Source organism: Ambystoma mexicanum, chromosome 6p, assembly GCF_040938575.1.
Source record: "Ambystoma mexicanum isolate Mex_15411 chromosome 6p, UKY_AmexF1_1, whole genome shotgun sequence".
Taxonomy (NCBI): Eukaryota; Metazoa; Chordata; class Amphibia; order Caudata; family Ambystomatidae; genus Ambystoma; species Ambystoma mexicanum.
The window spans coordinates 1,500,066,104-1,500,080,964 of NC_090935.1; the positions used below are offsets into that span (position 1 = coordinate 1,500,066,104).

The window sequence follows — 14,861 nt, forward strand, 5'->3', positions numbered from 1 at the left end:
CCCCCCCACCCTACACCTGGTCGCCTGTTGTGCTGCATCCCCCCCCACCCTCCCCCTGGTCGCTTGTGATGCTATGTGCCCCCCACCCTCCCCCTGGTCGCCTGTGATGCTATGTGCCCCCCACCCTCTCCCTGGTATATGATATGATATGGCATTTGTAACGCGCCTCTACACAAGTGTTTCAAGGCGCGACGAGGCAGGGAGGGGGGAACAAGGGGAAGACAGACAACGATCCTACTAGGCAGGGTGTCATTTAGATCGCGCAAGTGCAGGGGTAGGGGGAAGGGAAAAAGTGCAAGGGGAAGGGGAGGGGGGGGAAGTGCAGTACAAGGTAAGTAGAATAAAATAAATAAATAGGGCCAGCTGGTGGCAAGTGCAAGGTAAGCGCAGGCAAGTGCTGGGAAGGGGGGGCTGTCGGGATACAGAGACAGTCCCGCAGTGCAGGGGTTGCCAGGGAGGCAGTGCAAGTGGAGAGTGGCTGGGCCCAGGACCGAGGGTGGTGAGAGTGGCCCAGTTGCAGATTCAGTGCAGTTTCAGTGAAGAATTTAGCGGGGGAGAGGGAGAGAGAAAGCAGAAGCAAAGAGGAAGGTTTTGAGGTGCTCCCGGAACCGGAGATGGTTCTCCTCAAGTTTCAGGGAGGCAGGAAGGCTGTTCCAGAGGGAGGCACCTGCCGCGAAGAGAGATCTACCCCCAGCTCGTTGCTTCGAGAAGCGGCTGACCCTGAGGGAGTTGGAGACGGATGAGCGAAGGGCTCGGGAAGGAAGATATTTAGGAAGAGAGAGTTGAAGGTATTTAGGCCCCAGGCCCCAGAAGGCCTTGTGGACAATGGAGAGGGTTTTGAACTTAATCCTCGCAGCCACTGGGAGCCAGTGTAGAGATTTCAGTCCTGGAGAGATACGTTCCCTGGGCTTGAGGCCAAGGACAAGTCTCGCAGTTCTGTTCTGGATGAGTTGCAGAGGGCGGAGAGTGGAGGCAGGCAGATTAAGATAGAGGCTGTTACAGTAGTCCAGCTTCGAGAGAACCAGGGCTCGGGAGACAGTGAGCTTCTGGGGGAAGGAGAGGAAGGGAAGAATACCTCTGAGGAGGTGCAGCTGGTAGTGTGACTTCTTAGAGACGTCCGATATATGAGGAGAGAAGGAGAGTGTGGAGTCGAAGATGACCCCGAGGTTTTTTGCCTTGCAGGTAGGAGCATGAAGAGGGCCAAGAGAGGCTGGCCAGAGAGCTGCAGGGAAGGAGCTTTTTCGCGCCTTGAAACACTTGTGTATAGGCGCGTTAGAAATGCCATATCAAGGAGGGAGTGGGTGAGCCGATGAGTAGAATGTCAGTCTTACTGGCATTAAGGCAGAGGTCATTGGCGGCACACCATTCCTGGATAGCAGACAGACAGTCTGAGATGAGGGAAGGAGAGGAGGAGGCCGAGGGTAGCCTGAAAATGAGCTGGGTATCCTCCGCATAGCACTGAAAGTTGGGGCAGAGAGCGGCGATGCGGTGGGCAAGGAGTGCCAGATACTGGTTGAACAGCCAGGGAGAGAGATTAGATCCCCGGGGGACACCACAGGTGGAGAAAAAGATGTCAGAGAGGAAGAGAGGAAGGACCCCAGTTGGACCTGGGAGGGTTGATTGGAAAGGAAAGAGGTCAGCCACGCCAGAGCCTGACCAGTGATACCCAGGTTGACATGGAGACGGTTGAGCAGATTGGCCTGGTTGACAGTGTCAAAGGCAGAAGAGAGATTGAGCAGAATGAGAACACACGGAGTGTTGGAGTCGAGGTTCAAGAGCAGGTCCTCACGGATGTTCAGGAGAGCAGTTTCCGTGCTTCTGGCAGCTCTGAAGCCAGATTGATGGTCATGAAGACTACCAACAGATTCAGCATGGAGGTTAAGCTGGGAGATGGCCAGTTTCTCCAGGAGCTTGCCCAGGAAGGGAGTGATGGAGATTGTGCGATAGTTAGCCGGGCAGGAGGGGTCGGAAGAGGGTTTCTTAAGAAGAGGGTGCACAAGGGAGTGCTTAAGGGGGGGATGGGAAGACTCCAGAGGCGAAGGAGTGGTTGCAAAAGTCAGCCAGGGCAGGAGCCAGGGAGTCGATGTGATCCTTGATAGTTTTGGAGGAACAGGGGTGAACCTGTTTAGACAAGACTTTCATAGATCGGACTTGTCTGGAAACCTCGTCAGCAGAAAAAAGGGGAAAGGCAGAGAAGGAGCGAGGAGGGGTGGCTGCAGAAGGGCCAGAGGAAGAGCCGGGAAAAGAGGGAGGGAGGGAGGTGATAGGAGGAGAGTGAGGACAGGATGTCCTGAGTTTTAGAGATGAAGTGAGAGGCCAGTGCAGTGCAGATGGCCTGGGAGGGGACAGGAGAGGTAGAGACTGCAGCAGGGTTGGCAAGCTCCTTGCAGATTTTAAAGAATTCGGCTGAGTTGTTAGATGCCGCAGAGATGCGGGCTTGGATAAGGGCTCTCTTCTTGGTGAGAACGGAGAGACGGTATTGCCTTTGGAGCAGGCGGCAGGCCAGTTTGTCAGAGGATGAACATGAAGCATGCCATTTCCTCTCTGCCACCCTGCACTTGCGTTTTAGGGTGACGAGATCCGAGTCATACCAGGAGTTACATTTGGCTTTGGGCTTCAGGCGGATTCTCATGACGGGGGCAAGGATATTGAGGGTATCAGATATAGCAGAGTGGAGCATGGAGAGGGCTGTGTCAGGGTGGGAGTCATCCGAAGGGGGAGAGGGGGCCGAGAAGGTGGCAGCGAAAGCCTCAACTGACACGCGCTTCATGGGTCGGATGACCGAGAAGGTGGGTGGCAGTGATGAGGGTGGCTTTGCCTGTAGGGTAGGGAGGGTGAGGTGGGAGGATAGGAGAAAGTGATCACTCCAGGAGAGAGGAGTGGAGAGAGGGACGGAGAGGGGAAGGTCAGAAGAGATCAGAGCATCAAGAGTGTGCCCTGCAGAATGAGTAGGCCCAGATGGGAGAATAGAGAGTGAGAGAGAGTCACAGAGGTCACGAAAGAGTCCAAAGGGGGGGACAGGAGGCATCCAGGTGGATGTTGAAGTCCCCAAGAAAGAGGAGTTGAGTGGTTGAGGACAGGAGTGAGGAGGAGAGGTCAGCCCACTCAGAGAGGAAGGAGGAAATTTGACCAGGTGGCCGATAGATAGTAGCCACGGTAAGGGAATGGCTAGGAGAGAGAGAGAGTCGGCAGACAAGACATTCAAAAGATGAGTAGGTCTGCGTAGGAGTGACAGTGGCAGGAATCCACGCAGGGAAGATAAGGGCTACACCCCCCCCCCCCTGCACGGTTGGGCTTGGGCACGGAGAGGATCTTGTAACCGTCAGGTAGGAGTGTGTCAAAGCTGGTGACAGAGCTGGCCGTGAACCATGTCTCAGTGAGACCGAGGACGTCAAGGTCCAGTTCCTCAAGAAGGCGACAGATATCAGAGGAATGTTTGATGGCAGAGCGAGAGTTAAGAGTGGCAATGTGGAGAAGGTTGCCATCCTTGAAGGACTTCCCGGGAGGGTTACAGATCAGCGGTACGCCCTGCGGAGGTGTAGGAGGAGGTGAAGAAGGGGGCAGGGAGGGAGGGTAGAGGCAAGGTAGCCGAGGACAGAGGAGGGGGACAGCAGGAGAGGAAAGGAAGTTGATGAGGCGTGGAAAGCGTCTATCAAAGAGGTGAAGGTTGGCCTGAGGGCCTTGGACCAAGACGGTCCCATTAGCGTAGTCATTAATGATGGCCTTAGAGGAGCGGAAGGGGGCCAAGAGGACATCCCAACGGGTGCCACCATTAATGGGAGAAGAGGAGAAAGGAGAGAGCACAGAGACCATATGAAGGGTCCATAGGTCAGGCGAAGGCACGAAAAAGAGGATGTCAGTGAGAGTTTCCTTGGAGCAGGCACTAGTGTAGGTGTCAGCGATAGGGAGGCCTGGGTTGGAGACCAGGATGTCCTTTTTAAACTTTTTCCTACCAGATTTAGTGAGGAGAGCAGGATAGTCAATAGAGAAGCAGTTAGAGAAGATAGGCGAGATAGAGAGCACCATGGAGTAGGATGGAGTGGGGGGGGGAGACAGACGATACGAGAGCACGCAGACAGGAAGTGATCGGCAAGCCCAAGTTTACCACATTTCAGAAAAAACAACAGTAAATGCGTATTAGATACACAGTGGAGAGGCCACCTAAGTTTGAGAATGCGAGGGGAGAAAACCCTAGCTTACCACATTTCAGAAACAACAGTAATGCGTATTAGGTACAGAGGCCACCTAAGTTTGAGAATCCTGCGAGGGGAGAAAACCCTAGTTTACCACAACTGTGGAACACAGTGAGGTGAAGACACCATGCGAATGAAGTGACCAGGTGTAGGTGGGGTGGGCCAGGAGAAGGTGGAGATAGCAAAGTGACTGGCGCCTGGCGTCCCCTGCGGACACCTGCAGACACACAGGGAGCCGCAATCGTAGGAGCCGCCCTTTGCCTAAGGGGCCCTTAGCCGAGGGGGCTGCCGGGCAGGGGGCTGCCCAAGGGGTCAGATTTAATCAGAAGGCACCCAATGGGAGGGGAGCAAGGGGAGTTTGTGGGCGGGCAGGTGGGCGGGAGGGAGGGAGGACCAGGAAGTGGCTGCAGGGGGAGGAGGGAGAACAGCGCTCGGAGCGCGGGCCCGTTAATAATTTTAAAAGCACACAGAAATACTCACTGGAGGCCCACAGGGTCACCTGCGATGTTGGGTGCCCCCCTACCCTCCCCCTGGTTGCCTGTGATTCTGTGTGCCCCCCACCCTCCCCCTGGTCACCTGTGATGCTATGTGCCCTGCACCCTCCCCCTGTTCGCCTGTGATGTTGCTTGTGCCCCCCCGCCCCTTCCTACTGCCCTCATTGCCCTCCCAAACTCCCTTCCCCTCCCATCGCTTCCTTCTGGGCAATGCCCTCTACTTAACTGTTGTACTGTATCTACATGCCCTACATATCCCTGCAACATGGTGTAGGCACCATGTATTTGCCCACGGATTTGACTCTTGCATCTGTGTGTTGCCACCCTGCAACAAGGGCCTGGGCAACATGTCTGTGCCACCTAAACTGGCTTTTGCATTGCATGCTGCTGCCGCCCTGCAAGCACTTATGTAACAAAGTATGCAACCCTACAACTGGGGGTTAGGCAACATGTATGTTTTTGAAAGCACTTATGTAACTAAGCCTTCTGTAATAGTGCCACGATGCCCAAGGGCTGTTCTCCGCTTATAAATGCAAATAAATAAGTCCTTGCGTCATACGGCGCACACAGCCTGCATGTGACAGGACCAGGGTCTCCTTCGCCCTGGATGGAAGCGGGCACTCTACCGTGATCGATCTCTGTGTATTCCACGGCCATCCTCAGTAAGGTAGGGGATTTTATGCACACGTGGTCCCCGCTCGAATATTCATGGTTCAAGTATTTTATAATTATTCCTCTTCAGTACAACGCTGCATTCTATGTGACACCTTTACTGAAATCAGACAGAAGTGCATGTCCCCAGAAGGGCATGCAGTGACACAAGTTATGTTCATTAAAATGCTTGCAGGACTGAAGTAGATTTTGAGCACTACATAAATCCAAAGGAAGCACAGTTCATGGAAATGCAATAATCGCACAATAAATCCACCATCTATTAACGGACACCCAGAGGCCTGCTGGCATCCATAGCAGAGATAGCAGCAACTTGCACCTTTCTCAAATAAATGCCATGTTGCAGTTGAAAAGAAATCCTGCTGCAAGGTGAGAAAGCTGCCAGCTGCCAGTAGTGTATATCACATCTGAATCCCCAGAAATGGAGGCACTTTGTGCCTAGGCCTTTCCACGCCTATGACTGTAGGGCGCAGGTTGGCAAACGTTTTTATGTCGGGCCCCTCTTGATTAAAAATGACGTTGGTGGAAGTTCACTGAATGCTAAAACCGCAATATCTTGTAATAAAAGCAGCCACATATGCCTTTTAAAAGATTAGGTATTGTGGAAGAACCGCACTCAAACCAGGCGCTGGATCAGGGATGTTGCTGGTTTCACCCAACAGGGCTCTTTGTCAAGTCTGTGGTGGTAGTGCAGTGTATGAAATACATATTTATGAGTGTTTCATTGACCGTTTGGTGGAGCCCAAGTGCGTATATGAACCACGTGTATAGTCAAATGTTTGTGTGGCATTTGTGCGTGATGCTCCATGGTGTGATTAGAACAGTTGTGTAGGAGTTGTATGTCATACATGGTGTTATATGTGATTGCATTAATCAAGAATAGAATAGAATATGATAACCGCAGCTAAGCACTTTAACATAACCAACAAACAACATGGCTGAATATCTCCTATCAAGGAATGACAATATTAGAACAACCTTTTAAAAGAGCCTTGTGCCATCCCCTCGACATCCTCTTGGCCCTGCCTCTGGGCCCTGGTGGGTGGTCCAGCTCCACACTGAAGATCCCCGGCGATGCATTCATATGCTGTGAACTTCGCTCTGTCTGGCGATGAATAGCCGTCGAGGTGAGATGATGTGGAGGTTGCTTGTTGCGCGCCTCACACGGGAGAGAACGCGTTTTCACTTGGATTTGCTGATTTATTGTGAGCCCTCCACATGTGTGCCACCAGGGGTTGATCTGGTCAGAGCATCACATGAGCCAGCAGCATTTTTAGCAGCTGGTTTGGGGGCGTAATGTAGGTTCAGTGCTGAAAGTGTTAGACTTGTGGCCCTCATGTTCTTATTTTTCTTCTTTTTTTAAGGGGCCTGAACAAGGAAGCTAGCCACTCCGGAATTAAATAGCTACATGGTGCTGGCCACAGCCCAGGAGCTTGCATTGCAAAAAAAAATGCTTAAAAAAATATTTCTTTTTTTAGAGGTCGCAAGGGAGACCTCAGAGGTCGCTCTGACGACCCCCAAATGACGTCCCTGATATGGGCTCTTTTAAAATACTGGATACATGGGAGCACCAGAGGCTGGTTGAGGATGGCCTTCCACACGGCATCATAAAAGGGCAGATTCTGCAGATAAAACACTGGAACACGCGTTCTCGGAGATCATATGAATGAGGCTGCGACCCTAACAACGGATGGGCGGTGGAGTCTGATACTGAGTGGAGAATGTTTCCCGCTGGTCTTCGCAAAACTGAAACTGGTGGAAAAGATACTTGAGACCATACCTGCCTACATTTGAAAATCAAAATTCCTGAGATGTATGCCCCGCCCACAGTCACACAAAACTCTGCCCCTTTTCACATGACTCCGCCCACATGTCAAAAAGGTAAAGTCTGTTTGTGATGTGACGTCAGAAATGTGCAGTTCAAATTGAAATATGCACATTTCATTAAATTGCCTTTTCACAACCACCCACATTGCATAGGACAAAAGGCATTTGCCTTCCATAAAATCAACACAAATGTGCACATGTAAACTCCAAGAACCAATACAAAGGTTTTCCCTGAATTTTGCACTACCGAAATTGGACATTTCAATTTATGATATGATAGTTTATTTTTTTTTATTTTGGTTGGCTAATAAATTAACCTTTCAAAACAAAACTTTAAAAAAAAACACAAGATTTAAATCCACAACAAATAATAAAATGTATGACAGTCATCATGTTCAATTCATAATATAGCAATGATTATGTCATGAATGCACAGCATCATATTATTAAAGCAATTAATAAATATTACAAACATTACAACAGAATTTCTTGGGATGTTTATCACACCCATTTCTTTGCTAAAAAACAATAAACCCGCACATAGTGCCTTATATCTTATTGGAGCTTGTACTTTTTTACATCCCCATAATGGAGATTGAAAGTGGCCATTCCATTAGTCTAATTCTCACTGCACTTGTTGCACAGTACTATATTTAAAAACTGTATGGTTGCTATTCTTACAGAGATTTTCGGAGTGGCAAATAGCTCATGCCACAATTCATAATTTGTCCGAGTTGTATAATGGAAGCATGTTAGTTTGTTAATAACAACTTCTCTGTTTTTCCAAAGCAACACACTCAATTAAGAGATGTCGCAATGTTTCTTTAATATCTCTTATTTTGCAGAATCGGCAATGTGAATTTTCCTCCTGAATAAGCCCTCTTCTCAATAATATTTGATTTGGGGGCCATAGATTTAAACGAAACCTTAGTATCGGATTTCTTAAATAGTTTGAGGGACATCAGTAAATAATCAGCAGCCTGCCTAAATTTCTTGTGTCCGAAAAGTGCTCTATCAAAATCTTTTAGTTTCATACAGTTTTGTTGCGTGCAATGCCAGTCTGATTGATATAATTTAAGTTTAGCTTTTGTGGGGTTATTAAGCAAGAGATCTAACGAGATACTTGCTTCAGTCATATCCGTAAATGCAGCATCTCTCCATTTTACAGGAAATGAATGATCAGATTGCATCAGATAATTTGCCAGTACTGTGAGCAAGTTATTAGATAGACCCAATACACATTTTCGAAAAAGACAACATCTCTTCCATGATACTTCTATGTGTAACGATAGATTTCCGAGCTCAAAGCGAAGAAGATCTGTTGGAACTGAGTTGGGAAGATTCATTACTCTTTTCCAGAACTTGGCTTCTATTTTATTCCAGTAGCATGGTTTTTGAGGAAGCCATACCTCAGCCCCATATGTGATTATAGGAATAACCTTTTGCTGAAAAAATATTAGAGTATGTGCACATGAAAATTTGCCATACTTGTGCTGAAGAATCTTTGCTTGCGAGATTAATGTAATTAATTTGCCAGTTACGTTAATTTGTTGAGGTTTGTTTATCATGGAATTATTGAATGTCACACCAAGATATTTATATTCATTAACTATCATCAGTTTTTGATTTTTCAGAAACCAGTCATATATGATAGTTTATAACAATGGGTTTCAAAGCGCTTCAAGGGAGGGAACAAGGGAAAATACAATGGCATTCTTACAGGCCATGAACAGTAAGGATGTGAAATTAACTATCGTACTCGGCCTGACGACATTTCAGATAGTGCAAGAGCTAAGACATAGATAAGAAAGGGAGGGGGAGAGTGGGATGGAAATAGACAGGCAACTACCGTACCATGCCTGATGACATTTCTAGCAGAGCCGCAGAAAAACAAGAGGTGATGGAGAGGGGTGCAGAAATGGAGGGGAAGTACAAAACAAGCTACTATCATACTAGGCCTGACGACATTTCAGATAGTGCTGGAGGGGTGGTAGGGAGGAAAAAAACAGTAATGGGAGGGTGGAGGAAACAGAAGAGGTTGCTATCATATTAGGGCCAGGGACAATTCTGATAGAGTAAGTGCATAGAAGAAAGTAAGGGGAGGAGATAGGAAAATGGAGAAGGGGAGAAGAGGAGAGAACAGAGCAAGCAGTCAAAAGTGTGGAGATGCAAGAGGGGAGAACGAATACAATTGCAGAAGTCAGTAGTAACACATAATGTTGCAAGCCAGGATACAAGATGACCATGGGAACAGCATGATTCAGTGCCAACATGAGTACAAGATGCAAAGGAAGTCCAGCATGATGGTTGAGAAAGGGTGACCACTGTGAATGAATGAAGTCCATAAAAAGTCAAATCCAGCATTGGCCACAAGACGGTGATGGTGAAACCAGAATTTATCAGGGCAGATAAAGTAGTTTTTCTTCAGGTTATGTAGTGCAGTGGTGATTTGTCCACCCTGCAAACCTGATGGCTGTGGTTGAATGGGGCTGAGTCCACCTAACCTGGGCAAAAAGAACAAAAGCAAAAGAAACGCGCGTTCGCATTGAAAGTCGGCAAAAAGAATGAAAGGTGAAGCAAAATAAACGTGTTATTTTGCTTCACCTGCATTCTTTTTGCCAATGTGCTGGAAGCGTTAGTCATTACAGCAGAGACAAAGCCACACTCAGGCAGGGAGTCCGAGGCGGGCAGTGCAGTCCTGCAGAACAAAACAAAGCAATCCGTGAAAGCTGTCCTCCACCAAAATTCCTGAGATTCCAGGATCTTTACCGGAGACCCAGAGAAATGGTTACAATTCCTGAGTCTCTGAGAAAAATCCAGAGGTTAGGCAGGTATGCTTGAGACACCACGAGTCCTGATGAGGGGAAATGGCTAACTACGCCAAGAATATTGAGGACGTGGCTATGTTGTGATGAATTTTAACGGTGATTGGGATTGTTTGTACTGTATTTGTGTTTGCAAAAGGGTTTCTTTGTTTAAAATATTGGATTGCAATAAAAACTTTTTTTTTAAATAAAACACATCTAAGCACTCTTCACAGAGCCGCATTGGTCTTGGATTAAAATGATGGAGGGATTCAATTGGACACCTTAACTGGCAGACAGCCCCTACTCTTGGACTGGCTCCACAGCCAACTGGAACGCCCCCTCCCCCACCTTGCTGGCATGGAGACGCAGTCATTGGTCAGGCGCCCAACGGCTTATCAGTTGACACGCCTTTGAAAGTTCAGTGAAGTGAGCTCAATGCAGTTAATTAGTAACTACGCTGGCTTCACAATGTGGCAAGATAGCCCCACGGGTTAATGTTTGTAGCACAGAAATGTGTGCAAAACCTGCAGGAGTTTGAACCCTGGACCATCCACTTAGCATAATAGCATTTAAAATTATGTAAAATGTGGAACACTGAGTTGCGGTCTCTTGGACGCCAACTATTTAAATGTACATTGCTGTTTGTAGAAAGCTATATTAATTAAATAGTTTTCGCCAAGAAATTATAATGATGTGGCGGCCACAGGAGAAGCTGACACTAAGCATTACACGTGTAATTGCCACACTTAGGCAACATATCACAAAAGCCGAATCAGAACACAGAACTCAGAGCAGGGCTTTAAGTGGGCCAGGGCTAGCCGAGGTTCAGCCGAGGTTCAGCCCCGGCAGTCTCCAAATATTGGCCTTGAGCCAGGGCTACCCAAACTCACTTTCCCGACCAGATTTCTTTCCTGCAGTAATGCAAATGGAAATATGAGTGACAATGCTGCTTTTGACCCGTAAATGTCACTTTGTGCCGTTTGGAATCACAACATTAGTTAAATGTGGTTATTTTTAAACACTGATGGAAATTACAGGAGAATTTGTTGTTCCAGTTTTGTATTAACGAATTATCATTACAATGATTTTAAATGGTGTGTAAGACTCATAGATTTCGATAAAAAGAACTGTGGGATTGCATGCTGAGGCGCTCAGGGGTGATCCTCAGACAGCTAGGTATGGCGGCTCGTTTCTCTGCCCTTGTTGGCTTTATGGGTTCACCATGTCCCGTCCTCATCGAATCCCCGCCTTAACATCTCCGTTTTCTCCACTAACCCGTCCTCCTCGTTTGTGCAGCCACCACTCTTCCCTTGGGCGTTTTCCTTAGCCGCTCCTGTGCTCCGGGGGTGGGTTCACCTGTAAGCTTCTAACCCTCTTTGTTGATGGCATTTACTTTGTATTGGTTGGGTTTTAGCCATATCTCTGGGTCCCTTGAAGCCGAGCTTTGCTTCTGTAAACGTGGCACCCTTCCGCGTGGCGCTCGTGTTCTACTTGAGCAGAGACTGTGCATCGCAGTTCACCTATAGTTTTCTCAGTGTCACTGTTGCCCACTGCACGCCCATTGTTTTGGATTTTGCAATCGTATAATCAGCAGTCATTGGTTGCAGACTTACAATGGACGCTTGCTATAGGCATGCGTTTTCGGGCCTCCAGGTAAATTCCTTAAGACAAGAGCGCAACCCCACCCCGTGACCCCGGTTTTAATGATACCCACTAACTTTGTGAATAGCCCCAATTTCGATTGTTTTCAAATGTGTTTCCTGTGGACAGTGATCGAAGTGAGTGGGAACGGTCGGGAGTGGTGTTCCACTACTTTTATTTTTTTCTGTTTACCATTCCTCTAATTTTTACGACCATAGTCACCATTCTATACAGAAGATGTGTCCATTCGTGTCCCTCTGCAAGTGTAAAGTTGTAATAGGAGCCTTAGTTACTAGTCACTGAAGACTCCTGGAATGGCCCGGCCGCAACATCTTCTCACATTTTGCACTGTGCTTCCCTCTACCCTGTCCCCTGCCGAGACCACAGTTCCACTACTTTTTTCGGTACACTTCTACCACTGCCTGTGGATATCCCGAAAACATGGCTTGGACTTGACGGGTACTGGATTTCGAGACTTCTGCGTTAGTCTAATCTTATTCCTTTCTCACCTTCTTGTCTTTGTTAAATCCTGGTCTCAATGTCTGGTAAGTGTGCCCTGCGACACTACTACAAGTACCATTAATGAACACAGCTGAAAGTACTGCGCCACATTGAAAAGGTCTGTATTTTGGCATTCGCATTATTCTTGCACAACAGAACAGGTGAAGGCAGGATTGTGTTTCAGCTCTGTATCTAGTGTTCTCATACAAGATTGTGACATCATCTCATGAAGTTAAAGGTTAACTTTTGGAGGATGTAGCTCCCCCCCCCCCCCAAGCCCCTATCCGGTTCCCAGTGTGCTAGAGACTAAAGACAAGGGGTGCGCGGATGGCACAGGACCTGTTGCCCTGGCCCCATTCCTTAAATTAGGATGCATAATATACATTGTGGGAGCACAAGACCGCTTTTAAGGAGCGACACATATGTTATGAAGACACCCCAAAGGCTAGGTAAAATGTTCATGTATTCATGCATGATCTTTTTTTTCATTGACCACAGTTAGTATTTCATGTAAACGCTTTATGTCTACCCGATATGAATGGATTCAGTACATGATGGTGTTGTTTTCGAGCGATTCTCAGCATCAATGCAGGTTTTGCTAGCACAGCAAACCCTCGAGTAGGTGAAGGGGTCATAGATTTAGGACATTATGACCAAAAGCATAGGCTTCGCTCTTGAAAAATCGAATTTATTTTCGCATACACGTCCGCCTTCTGATTCTACCTAACAGGTCTGCAGGTTTGTAAGTCAAACATTGATTGGTGCCTACGCCATATATTTTGCCACTCTAGGCAAGGGTTGGCAGTCCGAAGGCTTGGGGTTTCTGATCCCATCCGGGTCAAACATATCAGATATTTCTGTGTCTGGAATCTCCAAGTTTTTCTCTTTCCTGGACTTTTTACCACCCGTGGAGGCTGTTATCGCCTCTCTCGGCTTACTGTCCTACCCTTGCGAGGAAGCCTCAGCTTCTGGGCACTCTCCACCAGTTTTCTTGTCTGCGTCAGGAGGCTTGGCACCTCTGATCTTTGGAAGAAAGCTTCCTTCAGCTTTCCAAGGGCGTCAGCAGCCTCTGGGACATGGTGTCCAACCCCATAGCATTGGCACAGGGGAGCAGGAGAGATTTTCCTCTTCTGAGCTGTGTTGCTCCCCTGAAGGCTCTTCTCCTGTGCAGCGGCCTTCGTGGACATGCTCGAGTTACCTTTTTGGGTGCTTTTACTTTTCTTCCCCAGGATGATAGAATCTAGGGTCACCAGCCTTTCTTGCAGCGGCCTGACCCCCTCTGCCACCACTGAATTTCCAAGCACCTGTTCAAAATTGAGCGCCAAGTCGCTCTCTGTCTACGCCTACTCACTCCACTCCGACTCTGACATAGTGAAGCTGGGATCGAGAGGCCCACGTGTAGGTGCTGTGTGCCAATGCCTGGACTTCGCAGGCTGAAGCGCAGGTCCGCTGGAATATGTACTGGTGTAGGACTCGTAGACTGAATTGCACCCGCAGTACAATGGGGATTATTACTGGCCACTAGTGCATCTTGAACTTTCTTGCCTCAATTCTGTAAAGGGATTGGCTTTGGTTTGCTCTGCTCCTTGGCGTCTCTGCCGTGTGTAGTAAGCGCTCTGAAAGAGAAGCGCGAACCGGAGTCCTGAATCCGACTCCAGGGAACAGTCCCCACGGTGCGATCGTTTTGCATTACTATATGTGCGCTCAGTGGAGTAACTTTGCTGAAAATGTTGGGGGGGACAGGGATGGGGTGTAGGGAGGGCAAATGGTGGCTCTTAGAGATCGTTTCGGCCAAATTGTTCGATAAAATTCGGTTGAATGGTAGATTTGACTGAATTCAGTCACCATCATTAGTTTGAAGCCAAAGATACCGAAATATGAAGAGCTGGGGCTGTAGGGGTGTCCCCTGCTCGCCATGTTCAGGATTTTTGTCTTCGCGGTTGCGGGGGTGTCCCCTGCTTCATCAGCATTGTTGGCAGGGAACCTAACAAAAAAAATAAGAAACGGGGACACTGCAGCGTCAGATCCGACCTGCGTTAGATGGATGGATATGACTCTGCAGGGTACAGGAGAGGTGGCGGATCGAGAAAAGGTCAGTAGGGGGGTTTATGGGTGTACTGGCAGTTTGGGGGGGACATGGTTTTGGGTTTTTGTACCAAGGCAAAAACATATTTGCAGCGAAAATGACTACGGTCAATTTCGCCGTAATTATGTAGCTCAGTCAAACAACCTAAATCCTTGAGGGATAACACTAGACTACTACACCACAAGAGTCCATTTCTGATGCTCTGTTATAACTTTCATAAGACTGATGGCCTATCTTTAAAATTCAATTGGGCCCCCACACATCTCCATCCGGCCTGCCATGCACCCAGTGATACAACATAACCTTCAAAAACTTAATTCCAATAGAACATACACACAATGCATTATTTATCATTCATTCAGGCACAAAAGTCAACACACATATGCTTGCATACACTCTCACTCACACACAAAATCACCCAGCACCTCCATTAACATACACTGTATGCACACAACATTTATATGTACGTATACAATAACACATGAAAACAGTGGTGCAGCGTCCGTTGAGCAGACCAGACTCTATCACCCCCTGATCCCTGAAATTTTGGGCTAAGTTGAATTGACCAAGCTGAACTATAAAGCCATGGCCGAAAGGAACAGATTCACTGGAATGTCAGCAATTCCCTTGATTTTTCCTT

General features: G+C 47.9%; 1 protein-coding gene across 1 annotated transcript in view; it reads left to right on the forward strand.

Annotated features, from left to right (window-relative positions):
• The window catches only part of FRAS1 (Fraser extracellular matrix complex subunit 1), a 1,618,415-nt gene that overhangs the window by 717,542 nt on the left and 886,012 nt on the right, over positions 1–14,861 (forward strand). The gene's annotated exons all lie outside the window — the stretch shown is intronic.